General features: G+C 35.9%; 1 long non-coding RNA gene across 1 annotated transcript in view; it reads left to right on the top strand.

The window, feature by feature from the left end:
- The window catches only part of LOC112916405 (uncharacterized), a 188,115-nt gene that overhangs the window by 37,736 nt on the left and 134,954 nt on the right, over positions 1 to 15,425 (top strand). The window contains exon 5 of the long non-coding RNA XR_012000324.1: positions 6,038 to 6,190. This is a non-coding gene — a long non-coding RNA (uncharacterized lncRNA). The remainder of the gene's footprint in view (positions 1 to 6,037; positions 6,191 to 15,425) is intronic.

Raw genomic sequence — 15,425 nt, 5'->3', positions numbered from 1 at the left:
AGTTTTTACTATGTTACTTGTCTTCACTTTCCTTATATCTTATCTGGGGATATCTGGGGATATCCTGAGGGTGACAATAGAATTTTCTTCTATGACTCTTCTCTTTTCCATCTGTAGTCATGTTAGACATGTAGACAAATAGGGATGTACATACCCCCTTACTATTCATTGTGTCCCGATGTGTGGTTTAATTACATTATCAGTATGCACTATATCAAGAATAGCCTTTGTATCAAATATAATAATGTAGACAGTAGTCTAAAAAAGGATCTTAACAGTCATGAATTCAAGTTATTTTTATGATGAGCCCCCAAAATAGTTGAAGCGAGTATTATTATTCTCTGAGGAAAGCAACTGGGGCCTAAAATGTTTAGAGTTTGAAAAGATCAAAGGCATTTTCTTATAGGTATATTCCAATCTATTTTAGTTGTTTTAGTTTGAAAATTCCTAAAGAGCGGGAACTTTATCATGACAATTATTTAACAACTATATATTTATATCATTCAAATATCAATTATTTGTGATTATAATTATTTCTAATATTTGTATATAAATATTATATATACATATTTTATTCACATGTATACATATATTTATATATTTATATAAATATAAATGTGAAGATGAAAAAATACTCAGTGTCTCAACAGTTGGTGAGAAAGAAAACAAAGTTACCCAAAGGCTAATGATTTAACTGAGGAAGATCAAGATGACTCAAAATGAGTAGTTGCAGGGCAGCCCGGGTGGCTCAGCGGTTTAGTGCCGCGTTCAGCCCAGGGCATGATCCTGGAGACTCGGGATTGAGTCCCACATCGGGCTCCCTACATGGAGCCTGCTTCTCCCTCTGCCTGCATCTCTGCCTCTCTCTCTCTCTCTCTCTGTCTCTCATGAATAAAGAAATAAAATCTTTTTAAAAAGTGAGTAGTTGCAAAGTAAACTTCTCTTACGTTATATGATAAAGAAAGGAAACTCAGAATAACAATTGCAAAAAAGACATATAAAGCTGTATTTTTTTAAAAAGACACTGAAACAGAGTGGGAAAGTAGTTTGTTTATTATCTATACTATGAAGATGAGCTGCTTAGGGAAAAAATTAGATCATAAAAAATTCCAAACACACCTAATGGATCAAAGTCAATAATTTCAGCAATTTGTAGCTCCTGAAGCAATAAAGTCTGTCTAAAAAAGCTTATCCAATTGGATGGTGAACTCAAATAAGTCACCCTGGCATGCACACATTGTCTTTTATCTCAACCTCTGAATCATAGATTATTAACCTTTCCCATACATTAGAGATTTTGAGAGGTAAACTTGTAAAAGAATGAGAATATAAATAAAGACAATTAAATCTAAATACACTATACAAATACTTTTGTAACAAAGTGTACTGATCAGTGTTGTAATTATTGTAATATTCTGTTTCTCTGTTTTTCAATGGGTTTAGAACATTTAAGAACATCTAATAGATTTGTAGCTTCAGTTAGGAAAAAAAATTAAGTTTAGCATCAATATGTACATATAGAAATTTAGTTTGTTAAATATATGAAATTTTAATTTATAAGTTTTTTAGTAATGTGTGAATATTTGGAGCTATATTGCCTAAATATTTATAAATTGGACTTTAGACAAAGTACAAATGGTGAGCATTCCTTTCCTCACACAGGAGTCCTTTGGGCATTAAAGAAGTTGTTGACAGTGATAAAAAGCTGCAAAGTGAGAAAACCAAAACTATTTTCCACATCTCCCTATTTCATGGCTCCCTAGCCAAAATACTTAAGGTACTCCAATCACTAAAATGTGCAGATATCTATATGTACGACATCTAAAAGTCAATGTCCCAAGGGAGAATAATGTATCCACATTGAATCGTTACACTGAAGTGGAAAGCAAGAGTTTTGAAATTCTAAGTCACAATTGCCATTAATTTTGTAGGTAGTCCCTATTAGGATTGAGCAATCCTAGATTATACTGGTCTTTGATTATACTGTATTGAGTATAGTTTTTGCCTATCAACATGAAAATTTTAGGACATGGCAATTTGTGTTTAAAATTATAAATTAATTTTTAAAATCTAAGTCTATCTTTAGGCTTTAAAGCAGTTGATCTAGAAAAATAATAGTGCAAAGCTCAAAGGGTGAACCGAATGATTTATCAGAGTGAATGTGAAGAATCCTGTGGCCTTTGGGATACTTTTTGCTTTTTATACTTTGCTTGATGAGAGAAACTGAAGGAAACACTGCCCCATGAGTTTGAACCATAAAAATTAGAAAAATAGAGTTTGTGCCAATAGTTTTGGAATATAAGCAAGAGTGAAAAAATGAGGAACTTAAAAATTATGTCTAAAAACAGAATAAGAAATAATAGGTTACCCATAAGTTCCAAGTGGCTAATAACATAGTATATAATATTAGCCAATAGACCATATCAGTGCAAAATTGCAAAATTGCCATCCTCCATATTTAAGAACAGTGATTTTTTTTTCTGAGTATAAAACCTGAAATTTTGCTGATGGTACTTGTAGTCATTGCTGGAATAGTTAATAGTAGATGCCCACAATCTGTGACTCACCTAGGAAATAAGGCCAGTGGAAGTGTCTTCAGCACATTCAAACAAACAAACAAACAAACAAACAAACAAAATTATACACACATACCCTAGGATTCATATATATACACCTAGAAAGTAAAGACAAAGTAAAAATGTAATACCAATCTCTCAAGCACCACACTAAATTTTGGCTATTTCTTTAGGCTATGTTCTTGATCTATATCTTAAGGTGAAGTCTCCTGGAGAAATATGGTGTCAGGGGGAGGGGTGAGTAGGTGGGCAGGTTGGAACACGTAGTGGAGAAATGAAGATATATACCATATTTAGATGGTGTCAAAGGTGGGTGTCTTTGAGGCTCCGATGGCTGACATGTGGCAGATAAACCACGTGGCTAGAGTCACTCTAGGAGATTGCATTCAGACCCAGCTCCTATGGCCTCTATTTCCACTTTGTGTCATTGTTATTAGATTCCTCTTTAGAGCAGTTCTTCTGGTTATACTCCCCATGATTCTCTTTCTGGTTTTTCATTTCCAGAGCCATACACCATTACATTCTGAAATATTACTATTGCCAGCGTCCCATAAAGTTAATTTGATTTTCACTAATGTCAGATTTAAAGGAATCATGAATTTTAGTTCCTAACTTTTTCATTTTGAAACAATTTTTCTATTTTGTGACAATGTGTAACTTTTGCATATTTGCTGTCTACTCTCTCCCCCACTGTTGTTTGAGTCTTACATGAGCATTTATATATTTTTAAATGTTCACCGTCAGTCCTTTGGCTGAAATTTTTCTAGTCATGATTTGATTTCATGAAATTTATCCTCTAGTAAATTCAAAAAAAAAAAAAAAAAGGCTTAAAAAAAGGACACATCATTTCCTAAATTCTGTAAATTGATTTTTCTATATGCTTGATATTTGAAGGACAGGTTGGCTGGATATAAAATACTTGCTTCACAATTCCTTTCACTAAGCTTTTTAAAAATATTGCTCTGTTGTTGCCTAGCTTTATATGTTGGTTTTAAAAGGTCTGATGCCCAGTCTAATTCTTCTGTCACTGTAAGTAATTTGATATTTCTGCCTGGAGACCTTGAGGATTTATACTTATTTTTGAAATCTAATGAGTTTTGGATTCTTAAGACTTTAAATGCTTAAAAATATGTCTTAAGAGTTTAATTGTTTTGGATTAGATTTTCTTGGTACCCAGTGAACTCTGAATGTATAGATATAAGTCTTTTTTTTATTCTGTAAAGGTATCTTGGATTATAGTTTAAAATATTAGTTCTGTTGGGGCACTTGGGTGTCTCAGTCAGTTAATCGTCCAACTCTTGATTTCAGCTCAAGTCATGATCTCAGGGGTCATGAGATTGAGCCTCATGTGCTCCATGGGGAGTCTGCTTGGGATTCTCTTTCTCCCTCTCCCTCTACCCCATTCTGCGCTCCCTTGCTTGTGTGCCCTCTCTCTCATGCTCTCTCTCGAAAAAAAATTAAAATATTAGCTCTGCTTTATTGTTTTTGTCTTCAGGGGCTCTGTTAACATGAAAACCATTCCTTTTTTGCCTGTCTTCCAAGTCGGCCACTCTCCCTCTAGTCCTTTTTACTACTTTATTTAGGCCATTTTCATTCTCTCTAGAGTTTTCTCACCCTCTCTCAATATTCCTTATTAAATTTCTGAGTCTATTTTCCCTTGGGCAACTTGTAAGTTTTTCTTTACTTGTGAGATAATTTTGCCTTTTTCTTCTGTTTTTTTTTTTTTCTGAGTGCAATCAACCCTTTTCATTTATCTCTATGTTGTCTATTTTATTTTTAATTTTTGTACTTCTAATTTTACTTCTAATTTATGAGAATACATAAATCTGCTTGATGTGTGAACTTACAGTTTTCTTTACAGTTTTCTTCTTTACAGTTTCCTTCTCATTTTTTATTGTTTTATCAGAGGAGAATTTGCCTCAGTTGATAGGCATGACATTTCATTTCCTTGTTTTCACTGTATCTCTATATGGATTTTACTTTCCAGTTGTTCATATTTATGTTATTGGGATGTTTTTGAGATTCTTGGTTTATGGCAGCATTTTATATTGGTATAACAAAGTTCAGGTACTTTGGCAGTTTTTGGGGGGTGTGTTTTTATGGAGTAAGGAGGGCCATGAGTCCTTTGCTTTTATGCTGCTTCTTTATCTTGTAGAAACATAAGATTTCCTTTTTTTTCTTATTCCCTCCCTTTTTGTCTCTATTGCCTTTTCTACTTGTCAAAGAGTATTTCTCCCTTCCCTTTTCATATTTCTTTTTTTCCTCCCAGAGCTATGAGTTTCAAAGGTTGCCATTTAAAATCCTGCCTGTCCCTTTAAATAACCAAAGTTCAAACTTCCTTCCCCAATTTCTCCATTTTTGAATTGTGTATTGTTACAGAAGGGCACCAGGCATTTGTTTTAATTAGGTTTAGCAAGACACACAGAAGCAGAAATGGCTGTCATGAAGGAAGAAGTTTTTTATACCCATGCTCATGCCTGGATGCTTTTTTAGTATTTTCAGGCTTAGAATGGACTTAGTCTTTCTGGTGGTAGAATAATTTCAAACTTAGGATCCTTTACTAGCTCCCCTGTTTTGTCTTCCCTGCAGTTCTGGGTCTGCTCTTGCTCACCCAAGAGCCTCGTAGCCGTAAGGTTGTGGTGGGAGTGTGGGAAGCTGCATTCTGGGATTTGATTATTCTTTTTTTAATTACACTTATTTGAAGTTTGGATATTCTCTATCTCCAGGTTGTGCCGAAATGTGATTGCATATAAATTTACTTTTCCTTTCTCCTGTTTGTACTCTTTGAGGAGGATATATGAGGGGGATGGTGATGCTGCTACCATTGTCTGAACCTACCAAGAGGTCCATCAACTTCACTTTGTTAAAAAATGCAGCAGACACTGAGAGTGGCCTACCGGTTTCCATTTTCTCTTGTTCTTCTCTGCTACCAAAAACTTGATTTGCAATGGAGGGAGTAAATACATAATTGTGTTGTTGTTGTTGTTGGGTATTTGTGTGTTTAATTTTTAGGCAACAACATAATTGTGTTGTTGTTGTTGTTGGGTATTTGTGTGTTTTATTTAATTTTTAGACCCCTGTGGCCAGGTGACAATGTAGTCAAAGAGACAAAAGCAGAAATCTACTGAATGGGTTTTGCAGGAAAGTCTGCACTTTAATAGAAATGGTTAGACTCAGCTGAAATGCCTTCTGACCTTTTCCCTTTTTGTCTGGAGTAGCAGCAGCTATCTTAAGACCATAAAGATAAAAGCCAAAAGCTAAGGGTGATGGAACAGAAAAAATAGAGGAAGCCTGAGTATTTGAGGAGCTACATGAGCCCTGGATTGCCTATCCCCAGATTTCTGGTTATGTAAGAAATTTAAGCCCTTTTCTCAATTAAGGCATTATTTTGTCAAGTCTCTGTTCAGAGCTATATACCTTGGCTGATACCTCAATTTATTGAGGCGTTTCTTCTTTTTCAGGAGGGATGCAGACATGATCACTTTCATAGCTCACCATGCCAAGGACCACAATAACCTGCTGCATATGCTTCCTTTGTGCATCAGTTATATGTTAAGAGACTAAAGATTTACACTCTCCGAAGAGTTCAGAAAAGATAATAAACATTCCCACAGGTATGTTTCTTCAGTCTCACCTGTGAACTTTGTTTTATACTCCCCTTTGACAACAATCCCACCAATCGGTTATAATAAGCAAGGGTTAAGTGCCCATAAAAACAAGTAACTAACCAAGTTTCTTATTAACTTATTTATTCATAGTTCATGACCTGAAATACAAAACTTGCTTAACCAGGTGTCGGGTGGGTTGTGACGTACCAATGAGAGGTGTGTGAGTGTGGCGTGAGCATGCCAGGTGTGGGAGTAGGTGCACCATGGTGTGATATACACTTGCTAGGGGGAGGAGGAAGATAAGCACGGAAGTGCTAACATGGGAAAACAGGAAGTAGGGGAGCAGAAAGAAAAAGCAGGTAGAGAGGGCTTCAAATAGGAAAACCTAGAGAAAATGTCAAATCAAAATTGAAAATCAAATAGAAAAATGCTTGTGATATATAATAGTTTCTCTCTTTTATTTCTGTTATAACAAAGTAGATTTACATTTCCTAAAACAACTCCTTATCCATAGGGAGTGTTCAATCATTATTTTTTTTAAGATTTTTATTTATTTATTCATAAGACACAGAGAAAGAGGCAGAGACACAGGCAAAGGGAGAAGCAGGCTCTCTGCAGGGACACCGATGCAGAACTTGATCCCAGGACCCTGGGATCATAACCTGAGCCAAAGGCAGACGTTCAACCGCTGAGCCACCCAGGTGTCCCTCAATCATTATTTTTGAATGAAGGATTGAATCAATAAGCTTTGAAGTAGGGGATAGTTTTCAAATGGACTATATCATCTTGAACTATCTAAGTATTTTATGCCTTCTTTCTCCATTTTTGAGTAATACATTGTTGTAAAAGTATACCCAGGTTTTGTTTTCATCACATATGGTAAGATATATAGATGCAGAAAAGACTCATATTTTTATACCCACATATAAACTGGAGGCACAGTACACCGTGCAGGACTAAGATTGGTCAGGAGGCAGAGAAAACGGGGAAAATATAGCATGGGCCTTTATTGTGGTTTCTGTAGGAAGAAATGGAAGAGATCAGGGTAAGCGGGTTTAAGATCTGCTAGTTTGAATAATTTCAGTAGGCTCTAGGGCATGGAGACTGTCCCAAGTTGTCTGATTACTGGCCTTAGAGTGATTAGGGCAAGAGTGATTAGGGAAATAGTGGCCTACAGTGTAAGAGCTTAAAAAAGACTGGAGGGCTCTGCACTGGATGGTGGCACATGAAAGGGGAGCTGTTTGCTATGTTCAGGATCAGCAAGGCCCCAGATGTAAAGATTCAAAAACAGACATGAGAAAACATTGTTATTATACATTATGTACATTATATGCATTTTTGCAGTTACTTCAGTTTCCTTTCATTGGTAGATGTGAGCTCATTCATATTGTAACTTTATATTCTGTAGTGCTATCAAGTATCTAAACTAAAATCTACATACCTTCAGGTACTAATATAGTTTCTGGTATTAGGCTGTCTGCCTTGCGAGCCCTCAGTAAATAAGGTTTAATGAATGTGATAGAGTCTTTCAATAAAATATTAGATGCAACCAATGACCATCCAGTTAACCAGTGGTAAAACTAGGAATTGACCTTTGGCTTTTTGCTTCCTGCATTGTGTTATCCAATAAAATCATGCTTTGACCAGAGTAAAAAAAAAATCTATGCAGTTGCTCTTGAGAGTATCTAAATCATAAACTTTAGGTAAAAATCATCTTACTTGTGGTCAGAAATCAGGAGCCTATTCAAGAGAACTGACTCTGGGAAGTTCAAGGGACATTCCAGGCAGAATTTTCTCTACTTCTGCCTTTTGGATTTGCAGCGTCCTATTGAATTACTTCCCAAAGATGAATCATGGCTAGCATAATTGACTCTAGACGGAGTCTCCTAAGCATCAATAATAACTTCAATCCAACTGCCGCTAGAGCAATTAGGAAAATCCCAACACCCTGAGCTATTGGTCTCTCCACTTTTTTGGCAACAAATACATTTAAGATACCCAAAGAAATCTTCAAGGTCATACCTTTACTAGGTTCCAGATATGCCCCTTATATCTGTACTTCCTAGAACATCAAAACAATAATTATCTGAGTCATCAATCTTGTGATTCAGTTCTGTGATTATTATTTTTCTCCAACTAAATAAACTGTATACACCTTCACAATTTAATGAGCTCACAACTTAATTGAACTCAAGTAGCCTACTCTTGCTGCTTAGCTGCAGACAAAAACATGGGTATTAGTGTATCTAAGATGTTGCTTTAATAATTTTTTAGTTTCTCATCTTACTCCTACCTCATAGGAAATTGTGGCTTCATTGGATGGTTGCTCTGCAGGGTGCAGGCAGATGTCAACCAACCCTGGTGAAGATTGTTTCATTGATTGGCAACCAGTCAGGCTAATATTATTTGTGTTTCCAGCAGAACTTTAAAGAAATTTTAAATCACTACCTTAGGAGTAGCAGAACTCTTGGTTTATAATCTTCTCAATACAGATAGCTCTTTTCCCATTACTTAAGTTACAAAACACCATTCCAGTTATAAACCATTTAAGTATGTATAACTAACATGATTGAAATTATTAGGTTTATTTCTATAAATATAGAATAAAGAAAAAATGCATAAAATGAGTGTTAATGGTATATTGTCTTTTTTTTTTTAAGAACCATAGTAAGGCCCTTTCTCTTAGCAGGGATAATTCTATATTGCATGGATGTTGTTTTTATTTATTTAGCTTTTGCTTTTAAAGAAAAAAGATGCATGTTAGGGATAAGTATAGAAATTATCAAAATTTATAGAATTGTGAAGCCTTATGGCATTTTATAAAGCACTTTCACATTAATTATTTCATTGTGACTTACACCCTATGAAGAAAATGGGGTAGGCATTACAATTTCTATTCTGGAGTTGAAGAAAACTTATGTGAAAGTAAAAGCACTTTGCTTGCCCTAAAAATTAACAGTAGAGCGAGGGTCAAACCTAGACCTTAAAAGCATGACACTGTGTTTCTTGTTTTCTCAACTAATTAAATTTTAATTAAACCATACCCTAGGTATGACTTATGGATTAATTCTCCACTCAGAAAAAAGTATACCTATTCTCTTTCTGCCCCAACTCCCACTCTCACCAACCTATCATCATCACCTTTCTTTAATGATCTATTACTTTAGTGTCAAAAACCATCCATCCAGCGGCACCTAGGTGGCTCAGTCAGTTAAGCATCTGACTCCTGATTTTGGCTCAAGTCATGATCTCAGTGTTGTAAGATGGAGGCCTGCATCAGGCTTGGGGCTCAGTGCAAAGCCTACTTGAGATTCTCTCCATCTACCCCTCCCCCTGCTCAAGCTTGCCTTCTCTCTCTCAAACAAAAAAATAAAATCTTAAAAAAAAATAAATAAAAACATCTATCCATTTTGGCCCTAACCCATCACCAGCCTGTATGGCCATCTACTTAACTGTTATGAATTTGATGAGTACATTGACATGTCAATCAAAAATCACTCCTATTAATTCCTATCAATCTGTTAAAGCACAACTAAGCAATTCTGGCCTCTCTCAAACCCATGGGACCTCTTCCCTCACTTCTAGGTTCCATTATTTTCTCCAGTTGCCTAGAATGGTTACCAGATTCCACAATTAGTAGAACTTGTGTGTAGAATCAAAATGTCCACATCCCTGTATCTCATTCCTTCATATCCCTGCTAGATGGAGACCTAAGTTATTAGACTCACGAATAATGTAGCTGGCTAATTCTACTAAGGAGTTTATGATTGATGATAGTTTGAATATATCCCCTTTCCTGAATAAAGTTGCTCTTTAACAAAAAGCCTTCAGTAACTTACACCAAAGTGATTAATTATGCAGGTATTTTGAGTAGTCTAGGCACTATAGGAAGTGCTTGTTAGGTTTTTAAAAAATATATAATTCTACCTCTATCAGATGGAGGCTCAACAAAGTGTTTTAGTTAAAAAAAATTTTTTTTAGTTAAAAAAACTTAGAAATTCTGAAAGCCACTGTTCTAAAATAAAGCTGCCTAATTGTACCAAAGGACAATGTCAAGCCCCAAAAGAGAAGGACAAAAACAATCTGAAGTGGATTAAAATTCCTAATAAAAGCAAAGTGATGTTTAGGCACAAACTATAAAGGTACAGAGAAAGAAAACTAGCATTTATGCATTTATTGAATACCTCCTATGTTTAAAGTGTTTGTATATCATAAAGACACCACGCTTCACACTGAATTTGTGTCAAAAGCAAACTAGAGTTACTTCTTTACTTCAAACCCTGTAGCTACTGGAAGGAAGACAGATTCAATTTTTTTCCCACTCATAGCTTTTCAACATACAAGGAGTACAAACAAAAATGTACAAACAAAACCCACCCCGTAATTTTAATTTTGTGATGAAATTTACAACTAAAGGGAAGAATCAGACATAAATCTCAGGAGCTCCACTATTTCCTACCAAAGATGTATTTAGTGATTTTCAGCAATCCTCTCAAGGTAGAAGTTAAAGGTTCCTCAACAGAAGTTTAAAGATAGTCTTAATAAAGCTAATTAACAACAAGAGGAAGTTAGTCATTTGGAATATAAAACAAAGCATAATTAAATTTATCCTGATTGAAACCTGGCTCTTTTTTTTTTTTTTTTTTTTTTTGTTTCCTTTTTGGCTCAGAGTAAGGCCACTGACAGCAGATTGTTTGTACAAATAAAACACAATTGGTCCAGAGACAGCTTTCATTCTCATTGAGATTCCTTATCTTTAAATGTTCCCTTATTCCCTAAGTCCAGCCAAAAAAAGAAGTTTAGATTGTTTTTATATCTAGTAAATAAGAGACTAATTTTTAATTCTACACATACATTATTTCATATAATTCTCATAATAATTCAAAAAGTTTACATGTATTACTTGTCTTTTTCTGTCATTGAGGACATTTAGACTCAGAAATGAGGAGACCTGTGTAAGATCAGCCTATTAGTAAATGTCATACCCAGCAATCAAAATCTATCTCCACAACCTCCACTAATTTCCCCATTATACAACTTCCCAGAAAGATCAGGAAATGATCCCCTATCTTGGAAAACACAGATGAGCATCTTTTCACCTTCTTATATGAAGAACAAGTTAAGTAAAACAAAATATAAACTTCTCTGTGCAAATGAGAAATACAATGGAGTGAAATGAGTTTTTCCTATGAGTGAGAATAGCAAAGAACCACCAAAAGGAAACCACTGGAATTGAATCAGCTTGGCTTTTAATGATTGGATGTATGACAAAAGATTGACATGGGAAAAATGTGAACACTGCTGCCTAAGGAGCTTTGCATTTAATAAAATACCATCTAAAGAAATAGAATATTAAAGCTGCTACTGAGGACAGGTTATCTCCTTAAAGCAGAGAGGCCCAGGCTGTGGATATCTGCTGGGGCGGGGTGGGGGGTTGCTGGGTGGCAGTGGTGCCCCAAAGTATGGTCAGGGGCTAAAGAGTTCAACATATTGTCCAAAGTCCAGGAAATTCTGACAGGAGCCCTTGGGGGCTCCCACACTTGTTTAGTCTATGGGGTAGTGACTCATGGTAAGGGGCTGACTGACAGTAGTGACAAAACCCCTATCTCTGGAAGGGCACTGGACTCTTGTGTGTAAAGCCTTCTCTGCTCCTTGTTAGATTACTATCCAAGTGAAACTATTCCTATAGTTTATCCATAGATCGGGGAGGCTAGCAGCAGAGTTGATTAGGTGATGGATTTTCACAAGGAAGAGCACATTGAAGTTTTAAAATTTTATTTCAAAATAATTTTACACTGAAATAAAAGTAACAAAAGTAGTGCAGAGAGTTATCATATATACCTTAACCAACCTTGCCTTAATGTTAACGTCTTATATGGTACAGTGATCAATACCAGAAGATTAACATTGTTACAGTACTATAAACTTAACTAGAGACTGTTACTTGAATTTTGGTAGGTTCTCATAATGTCCTTTTTCTGGTCCAGGATCCAATCCAGTATCCCATATTGCGTGTGGTTTTCATTTCTTTCTAGTCTTCTCCAATCTGTGATAGCTCCTCAATTTTTACTTGTCTTTCATGACTTTGACACTTTTTTTTTTTTTAAAGATTTGTTTATTTTGAGAGAGAGAAAGCATGAGTGGTGAGAGGGACAAAAGGGAAGAGTCTCCAACAGACTCTCCACTGAGCATGGAGCTGATCCAGGGCTCGATCCCATGACCCTGAGGTAGTGACTTAAACCGAAATCCAGAATCAAGACATTCAAATGACTGAGCCACTCAGATGCCCAATGACTTTGAAACTTTTGAGGTCATGGTCAGTTATTTTATAGCTGACCTCATTTTGGGTCTGTCTGATATTTTCTTATAATTAGATTGAAGTAAATCATTTTTGGCACAAATACTAGAGAAGTGTTTTGTCCTCAGTGCATCATATCAAGGGGTATGTGATGATATCCTATTACTGGTGATATTCACCTTGATACTTGGTTAGGGAGGTGTCCGCTGGGTTTCTCCACTGTAAATTTACTGTATTTCCTTGGAAACTAATAAATATCTGTGGAGAAATACTTGAGGCTATGCAAATATCTTGTTTCTCATTAAATTTTCATCCACCAATTTTAACATCCATCAGAGAATCTTGCTTGCAACAATTGTCACTGTAGTGTTTTATAACATTACAACATAGACAACATGATTTTCTATTTCCTTCATTTCTTTTACATTTATTAATTAGGATTCTTCTTTAAAGTATCTCTTATTAATTTATTCATTCAATAATTTATGTATATATGGGCTCATAGATATTTAACTTTTTTCTAAGGGTTATAATGAAATACTGTAACTCATCTTATTGCTCAAATTAGTACTCCTTTTGCCATTGATTTGCTTCTGTGCCCTTCTGACATGCTTCCATTTTGAGCAATTTGTGTTGTTGTTTTTTTTAAGATTTTATTTATTTATTCATGAGAGACACAGAGATAAAGACAGAGAGAGAGAGACAGGTAAAGGGAGAAGCAGGCTTGTTGCAGGGAGCCCGATGCTGGACTCGATCCCAGGACCCTGGAATTATGCCCTAAGCCGAAGGCAGATGCTCAACCACTGAGCCATCCAAGTGTCCCAAGCAGTTTCTAACTTGAATTATGTGGTCTGTCTCTTTTCAGCATGTGCTTCAACATGTGGTAGTTATTAAGTGTCATCTGTCCTGACCAACAAACTGGCCTCCCAAGAGGGAGCACAGGAGCCCCTCACTATCACATTATCTGAGATTCATCATATTGTTTGGGCCCACCTCTTGAGATTCTGATTTGGCAGGTCTCATGTTTGGATTCTACCTGGATTTTGTAAATATTTCATCAAGTGATGATTACAAAGCTAACTGTATTTGGAAGCCACTGCCCTATTCCATAGATTATAGGAGTATATTTCTTTTTTTTTTTTTTTTTAGGAGTATATTTCTTATTGACCTCTAGCCACACTACTCAAAGTTTAGAAGGCCAGCAGCCTTGGCATCACCTGGGAGCATGTTAAAAATCAAAGTTCTTGGGGATGCCTGAGTAGCTCAGTCAGTTAAATGTCCAAAGTCTTGGTTTTGGCTCAGGTCATGATGTCAGGGTCCTGGGATCAAGCCCTACATGGGCTCCATGCTCAGCAGGGAGTCTGCTTGAAGATTCTCTCTCTCCCTCTCCCCTGCGGCCCCTCCCCCAGCTTGCATACTCTTTCTTTCTCTCTCAAATAAATAAATCTTTAAAAAAGTTCTTAGGTCCCTCACAGACTTAAGGAAGCAGAATATCTGGGAGTGGAGCCTAGGCATCAGCATTTTAGTGAGCTCTTCAAGAAATTCTTATGCACACTGAAATATGAGAAGCCCTGAAAATATACTATGTTATAGTTGGTTAAAATCACAGATGGGGGCAGCCTCGGTGGCCCAGCGGTTTAGCGCTGCTTTCAGCCCAGGGTATGATCCTAGAGACCTGGGATCAGGTCCCATGTCAGGCTCCCTGCACAGAGCGCCCCCCCGCCCCGCCATGAATAAATAAATAAAATCTTTAAAAAAAATCACAGACAGGCAAACACAGTTCATCCTTTTGGTCTAACCCTTACCTGAAGCAACTACTCCCAGCTGACTTTTTTTTTTTTTTGTATTTTTTTTTTTCCTGGAATGTGTTTACCACAAAGATTCTCGTAATCCAGTGCTATATTTTTCTTGGGTGTCATCCAAATTGTTCCAAACTTATGACTAGCTCCTAAAGTTGTCAAATTAGAGAGGAAAAAGTGGATTCTTGTTTGCAAAGAGGGATACACACATTCCAACACAGTACTCCACTTCCTTTTTTCTCTTGATTTTCAGTATCCTTCTCACAGAAGAAACAATGCTGAAAAAAACAAAAACGTAGTGTATGTGAGAATTAAGTTGTCATTTAATTTAAACTTTTTGTACAATGAGAATCACTTTCAGACAGACATATATAAGACATATAACATTTCCTGTTATGTCTTAATTTATCAACTGTGTACATTATTATGTATCTATGGCAAACCCTGCAATAAATTATAAAAATCCAGTTGAGGCAGTACACACTGTGCAATTATGCTATTTTATTTTGTATTTTAAAATAAGCATTATTTGCTTCATTATTAAAAATACACATTTAGAGAAAAAGGAAAAGATAATACTGGGTATTTTGGCCAAGTTTACCCACAATAGCCTGATTCATCAATGAGTCAGTTAAATCCTTTAAAGATCACTTGTTAAAATGTGATTAATTATATGCATTATTTTACGACTGTATAACCAAACTTATTTATTCAGTCACTTAGGCAATAAACATCCTTCTGCCAGATATTGTGCAAAATCTGGGAGAAAGAAAGATGAATAAAGGGTCCGAAAGAATGTGGTGGTTGCAGTAACCACCACTCCAGTCTTGATGACTACAATGACAAATGCTCTCCTCACTCTGTCCTCTGACATAGTAGAAACTGCTGTCTCTTAGCATCTGTGCACAGCCTAGCTTCTTCTAGTAGTACATTATATAGCACCTACAATAGATGTACAGACGTACTAAGAATTCAGTAAACAATTAAAGATATTTAACTTAAAAATAAAGATATTTAACTTAATTTAGGTCTTATTTTGTGATGTGTACAGTGCTAAGTCTTTTAAATATTTATTGCCTGTAATCAGTGCTATGCCTCTCGGGGAGGAAAAGGGCCTGATTTACAGCATTCGCAGATCTCCATG

The sequence above is a fragment of the Vulpes vulpes genome, chromosome 3 (genome assembly GCF_048418805.1).
Source record: "Vulpes vulpes isolate BD-2025 chromosome 3, VulVul3, whole genome shotgun sequence".
Taxonomy (NCBI): domain Eukaryota; kingdom Metazoa; phylum Chordata; class Mammalia; order Carnivora; family Canidae; genus Vulpes; species Vulpes vulpes.
The sequence above is the reverse complement of the archived record's forward strand: the minus strand, read 5'-3'. Positions and strand labels throughout refer to the sequence as shown.